We start from the raw sequence: 6,936 nt of genomic DNA, 5'->3' as shown, positions 1-6,936 counted from the left end.
CTGACTAAGCCAGCCAGATGCCTCAGGAGCTTAGTGTATTTTACATTGCAAAATTACATGGTATCTACAGTTTGGGTGGCGTTGGAGCATTATTCTTTTTTTTTTTTTTTACTATATGAAATTTATTGTCAAATTGGTTTCCATACAACACCCAGTGCTCATCCCAAAAGGTGCCCTCCTCAATACCCATCACCCACCCTCCCCTCCCTCCTACCCCCTATCAACCCTCAGTTTGTTCTCAGTTTTTAACAGTCTCTTATGCTTTGGCTCTCTTCCACTCTAACCTCTTTTTTTTTTTTTTTTTTCCTTCCCCTCCCCCATGGGTTTCTGTTAAGTTTCTCAGGATCCACATAAGAGTGAAACCATATGGTATCTGTCTTTCTCTGTATGGCTTATTTCACTTAGCATCACACTCTCCAGTTCCATCCACGTTGCTACAAAAGGCCATATTTCATTCTTTCTCATTGCCACATAGTATTCCATTGTGTATATAAACCACAATTTCTTTATCCATTCATCAGTTGGTGGACATTTAGGCTCTTTCCATAATTTGGCTATTGTTGACAGTGCTGCTATAAACATTGGGGTACAAGTGCCCCTATGCATCAGTACTCCAGTATCCTTTGGGTAAATTCCTAGCAGTGCTATTGCTGGGTCATAGGGTAAGTCTATTTTTAATTTTCTGAGGAACCTCCACACTGCTTTCCAGAGCGGCTGCACCAATTTGCATTCCCACCAACAGTGCAAGAGGGTTCCCGTTTCTCCACATCCTCTCCAGCATCTATAGTCTCCTGATTTGTTCATTTTGGCCATTCTGACTGGCGTGAGGTGATATCTGAGTGTGGTTTTGATTTGTATTTCCCTGATAAGGAGCGACGTTGAACATCTTTTCATGTGCCTGTTGGCCATCCGGATGTCTTCTTTAGAGAAGTGTCTATTCATGTTTTCTGCCCATTTCTTCACTGGGTTATTTGTTTTTCGGGTGGGAGTTTGGTGAGCTCTTTATAGATTTTGGATACGAGCCCTTTGTCCGATATGTCATTTGCAAATATCTTTTCCCATTCCGTTGGTTGCCTTTTAGTTTTGTTGGTTGTTTCCTTTGCTGTGCAGAAGCTTTTTATCTTCATAAGGTCCCAGTAATTCACTTTTGCTTTTAATTCCCTTGCCTTTGGGGATGTGTCAAGTAAGAGATTGCTACGGCTGAGGTCAGAGAGGTCTTTTCCTGCTTTCTCCTCTAAGGTTTTGATGGTTTCCTGTCTCACATTCAGGTCCTTTATCCATTTTGAGTTTATTTTTGTGAATGGTGTGAGAAAGTGATCTAGTTTCAACCTTCTGCATGTTGCTGTCCAGTTCTCCCAGCACCATTTGTTAAAGAGACTGTCTTTTTTCCATTGGATGTTCTTTCCTGCTTTGTCAAAGATGAGTTGGCCATACACTTGTGGGTCTAGTTCTGGGGTTTCTATTCTATTCCATTGGTCTATGTGTCTGTTTTTGTGCCATGGAGCATTATTCTTATTTGGGTTAATGTTTCATCCTTGAAGAGTCTCCCAGCTTAAGAACAAGGAGGATCTTCTCACGGGCTTGGACACAGTCTGAAACACAGAACCTATAAATTAATGCCGGTTGAAAAAATTTTTTTCTGATGACAGTGTCTTTCTCAGATTAGTCTGCTTCCGATCAGCTTTAGAGAGTGTTGGTTGGTTGGAGTTTCCAAATCCTAACCAACCTTCTTGGCTTTAGCTTCCCTTGTCTTAGTGTCTTAGGAGGCAGCTCAGGGTTCTGTGCCTGGGTGTGAGTGCCCCGCTTGGGTCTGCCCCCAGCCTGTGTGGGAAAGTGAGAACTCCAAGTATTTTACCCCCCCGCCCCCCACCACACCCACTTTGCTGGGCCTCCCTCAGAACTAGGATGTTTTCAGGATGCACGGTAGCCACCATCATTTCTGTGCATCTTCCACATGTCGTTAGAGCAACTCATGCTGCTTCTCTTTGGTGCGCCGTATTCATTTTGCTGCCTTCAGAAGAGTGAAGCTCTTAGGCATTTGCTTCTGCCTTGCTACTGTTGTTGATACTGAAACTGTGGAGGTAAGTTTCTCAGCCATGAAAATCCACACCCACTGAATGCGCGATAAGTCAGACCATCAGAATCACACAAACGGGGGTAAACATGCCTCAGAAATGAAATGATACCTCAAGCAAAGTGTTGCTAAATGATAAGAAGATGAGGAACACTTTCTGACTTTAGTTTAATTATTCCTAGTAGTTTTATATCAAGAGTAAAAGACTTACCTGTACTTGTTATTGCTCTAGAGAAAGGTCAACGGAAAAGCTCGTAAGTGGCATAAGGGATAAAAGAACAGCTCTGAAGTTGAATAGGGAAACGTTTTAAAGAAAAAAAAAAGGGGAAGCAGTATTTCCCTAAAAGAGTCATAGAAAATATGCACACACTTATAGCCGTTAAATATGAGTGTAGTTGGGTCATTTCCGGGCGGCTCAGGACAGAGTGGCCAATGCCTACAGAGCAACAGGCCTATGTTTTATGGTGACTCCTGTGACACACACCTCGTCCATGACTCTCCATCTGTGAAAAAGACACACTGAGGCGGTAAGAAACACAAAGAGACTGTGAAAGCCTACTGTCAGAACCCGATCTGATCAACAAAACAGCCTCAGCATTTCAACAAGGAAAGATACCTCCTACTCTGTTCTCTGCTCCTGCTCCCCCTCCTCCAGGGGCAATGATCCTGACTCCCCCCAAGTCTCCTGGGTCCTCCTCATCTGGGTATGACGCCAATACCCCATATGGAGGGCCCTTCCACGATGCCAACGATGGGCCCTCCTCCCCCTGGGTAGATGCCAGTGGGACTGGCTTCTGGAATGAGGCTGCTTATTATAGGCTGTGTGCCTCTAATGCCTGGGTCCCCCATGATGAGACCTCCCACCCGTCCCCTGATGGTGCTCAGGAATGACTAGACCAGACAGATAAGGAGAGATGGGAACCTCTTTATCTCCATTTTGTATTACGTGTCCTACCTCACCTGGAGATCCCAGTGCTGTGACTTACGTGTTTTCTAACAATATGACAAGGAAGACTTACTCCCCCTTCTGATCAAAGAGAGAATAGTTTTGGCAGGGGAGTAGTGGGACCAAAAAAAACCAAACAAACAAACAAACAAAAAAACAACAACTTTCATTTGTATTGTGAAATATGAAAATAAAACTGTCCACTCTTTTAGTTAGAAAAAAAGTTAAGAAAAGATGAGTGTAACTAGAGTGGTATTCTTAAAAATATTTGTGTTTTTCTTTATTATCTTTTTCCATGTGTTTTTCCTCTATACCCTGAGGGATTCATATGGCTGAGGTGAGGTATTCATAAGGGGTTGTTACAGTAGGAGTATAAAAAGCATAAAGAATTAACATTCAATTTCTGCCGTTGAAGACAGAAATTTGCAGGAATTTTGCGACAACAGACTTTGTTGAGGAAGAGACAGTTTTCTCATATTTTAAGCATATCAAGAACCAAACAGAGAGAACTTGGATCAGAGTTTCAGAGTTTCTTCCATAAAGGTAAATAAACACCCCCATCTACCTATGAATCCATGAGACTTGCTGCCCTAAGGATGGAATGAAATCCTATTTCCTGAGGGATTATGGGATAAGGAAGGACAAGAGAGGGAGGGTATGTAGGGAGTGAGAGACATCTCAACCTCTCCTCTCTGGCCTAAAATATTTAAATAATATGAAGGGAATGCCAAGGGCAGGGAGCTGCATCCTTGATTGATATTTTGTTCTTGAGGGTTGGGGATTATTTGCAATTTCCCCCCTAATTTGTGACAGAAACCACATCCAATTAAACTCAGTGACCCACTGTTGTTAGGCATAAAAGAGGGACCTAAGCATAGCTTTCCCACTCACCTTTGTTTAGTGGAGGGTCTAGAGAAGATCTAGAAGGCTCCCAAATCTCTAGGAAACACATGAAATTTTGCTGAGACTCTAATTTTGCTTAGAGTCTTCCTCTAAGAGGAAGTTGCTCTAGATTGGGGTGGAGGTTGGGGGGGCCAGGGCGGTGGATGTCACCATGTAGCTGAAGGCTGCGAGGCAGAGCCCCTGGGCCAGGATCACACAGGAGACATTTGCTGGGGAGGGAAAATTTTCCCCTGCCCTTCCAAATTCTTCTGGCTTGTCTAAGAATCAAACTGACATTAAATGAACAGGAGAAAGTCAAATTTAATTTTGTGTTTATGGGGAATGCACATAAACCTGAGATTCCAAGGACAGGGAAACAAAATGAGGTATATGTGTCATCCTGAACTAAGGAGAAGAGACTTCAGGGGGAGGGAATGCAATTCACAAGAAGATGAAAGGAGTAAATGTTTGGTAGACAGTGTTTGTTGGGCTGCTCAGAAACAATGGGACCAAGAGAGGACTTTGGTCAAACAAGTCTTGCTAGGTTCTTCCCTGTCTACCACATTTAGTTCATATAATGTAGTGATCTATGGTAATAGCTCTCTTCCTGGAGCAGGTCCTCTATCCCTAAATTCTTTTAGGTGGTTAAGAGGAAGGTCAAAGTTTCTTCCAGAGCCTTTTGGGCCTTGATGGCTTTTAGCTTTAAATAATTGGCATGCCAAAGTGGTGCATCTAGGGGTGACTTACCCCTGGCCCCTACACACACAACACGTCCAGGAACCAAATTAACCAGTGAGCACTGCTAGGCCCAGAGCAAGCCAAAGAGACCAAACCACAAGTTATATGAAGCACCGTAATTATAAATGTAAATTTGTGCTATAAATGTAGGCATAGGGGCTCCTGGATGGCTCAGTTGGTTAAGCATCAGACTCTTGGTTTTGGCTCAGGTCATGATCTCACAGTTCATGGGTTTGAGCCCCATGTCAGGCTCTGCACTGACAGTGTGGAGCCTGGCTGGGATTCTCTCTCTCTCTCTCTCTCTGCCCTCTTTTCTCTCTAAAAAAAAAACAAAAAACAAAAACAAAAACAAAAAAACATTAGAAGAAATAAATGTAAGTATAGAGAGAAGTGATCAGTCCAAATAGGGTGGTTGATGTAGAGATCAGAAAAGCAAAAGGACACCACCTAGACCATAGATCCCTTTCTCCACTGCTGTGAGTGAGTATCCCATCTGAAGGCAGGTGGGAAGATGGGGGAATTTCTGAAAGCCTGGCATTATCCCAACCTGGGAGTCCCAAGCAGAAATCTAGCTGTGTCTCCTGAATGATCCTGGCTGCGGGCTCTGCCTTGCAGTCCTGAAAAGAGATGTTACCTCAAAAGATACCTCAAAATCGCAGACAGACAGATGGCTGGATTACACTAAAACGTAAATGTTTTCCCTCTGCTACTACTGGCTGGTGGGTGCTTGTGGGCACAATAAGAAGAATGATAGGCAAGATTTAAAAAAGTGTCCATTTTCTGGGGCGCCTGGGTGGCGCAGTCGGTTAAGCGTCCGACTTCAGCCAGGTCGCGATCTCGCGGTCCGTGAGTTCGAGCCCCGCGTCGGGCTCTGGGCTGATGGCTCAGAGCCTGGAGCCTGCTTCTGATTCTGTGTCTCCCTCTCTCTCTGACCCTCCCCCGTTCATGCTCTGTCTCTCTCTGTCCCAAAAATAAATAAAAAACGTTGAAAAAAAAAAAATTAAAAAAAAAAAAAAAGTGTCCATTTTCTCCACCCATCTGAGTGAAGGGTGAGAAATTTACAGCTCCAAGAAATCAATAACACACTTAAAAAACCCAGACCACATAATGTGCCAAATGATAGCCGTAACGTTGAGGGTAAGAGACGCCTTGTGACATTTCAAATTCTAGACATGTGTTGAGAAAATGGTATAAACGCAGGGGGGTTGACTCTGACGGGTACCTTACCAGGTAGGGAATAACAACTACTATTCCTAAGGCTGTGGGGGTAGAGGGGAGAGCATGCCACCTCCATTCCCTGCACTGGAGGGCTTGGGCGAATTGCCGGACTCCTTAGTATCTTCACCTGAAGACAGAAGGATCCAACACTTCCCTTGGATGGTTTTAAGGTGTACAAACAGTTTAGTAAGTGCTCACAAATATTCACTGTCATTAAAAAAGGTGAACCTTCTACTGCCTTGTATGAGGTCATAAACTGGAGAGAACTGCCAGGGAGGGGCTTCTTTGTGTGTGTAGGGGTGCATGGTGAGTGTCCTGTGGGGGTCTGGGTACTTGGCAGTATTTCATTCTGAATCTGCGCATTGTTCAGTAGATGGTGAAGCACGGTTTCATCTGGTCAGGAAAGAGCAGAAAAAGACAACGATATCAATGAGGCATTAACAAGAATCCCGTTGTGTTTGATCATATTAAATGCAGCTTTTGGAGGTCAGAATAAGATCATGACACATAATAAAACAGTTACAGATTAGTTTAGTATCTATGTTTTTAATGTCACAGTAGAGACCATCTCACGGCTAGGTATAATGTCCTCCAATATCTAAGTGTTCCCTGTAAGTTGCTTTCCCTTTCTTATCCATGAATTTATCTGAATCTTTGAAAAAAAAAAATCTGTTGACATGATCCCTCTTTAAAAAAAAAATCATTTATTTATTTATTTTCCATTGTAATTAACTGTGTTATCTTAGTTTCGGGGATGTACAATGAAAATGTGGGATGCTTCATAAATTTATGTACTATCCTTGCACAGAGGCTATGCTAATCTTCTGTGTTTCATCGTTCCAATTTTAGATTATGTGCTGCCGAAGTGAGCACACTGGCATGATCTCTTCAACGTAATGGGCTCCCTCGGTTTTTGCCCACAGTTTTTCTGTTAAGAAGAAAAAGTCCTCTTATTTGTAATAAAACCACCTCTCCCAAGCACAAGCATTTTTCTTTGTTATTTTATCAGACAAAAGAAATTAGGGAAAACATATTTTTATTTCCATGATGCATATTCATCTTTAAATTGAGATCATTT

General features: G+C 42.9%; 1 non-coding gene and 1 pseudogene across 1 annotated transcript; one reads left to right on the top strand and one right to left on the bottom strand.

Moving 5' to 3' along the window:
• Nucleotides 1–2,409: 2,409 nt before the first annotated feature.
• LOC145715517 (U1 small nuclear ribonucleoprotein C-like) lies at nt 2,410–2,982 on the top strand (annotated as a pseudogene).
• Nucleotides 2,983–6,621: 3,639 nt separating this feature from the next.
• Nucleotides 6,622–6,731, bottom strand: LOC132682534 (U6 spliceosomal RNA). Its single transcript, XR_009611720.1, has one exon. It is a non-coding gene; the product is annotated as a U6 spliceosomal RNA (small nuclear RNA).
• Between the last annotated feature and the right edge of the window lie 205 nt (nt 6,732–6,936).

Source organism: Panthera onca, chromosome A1, assembly GCF_046562875.1.
Source record: "Panthera onca isolate mPanOnc1 chromosome A1, mPanOnc1 haplotype 2, whole genome shotgun sequence".
Lineage (NCBI taxonomy): Eukaryota > Metazoa > Chordata > Mammalia > Carnivora > Felidae > Panthera > Panthera onca.
The sequence above is the reverse complement of the archived record's forward strand: the minus strand, read 5'-3'. Positions and strand labels throughout refer to the sequence as shown.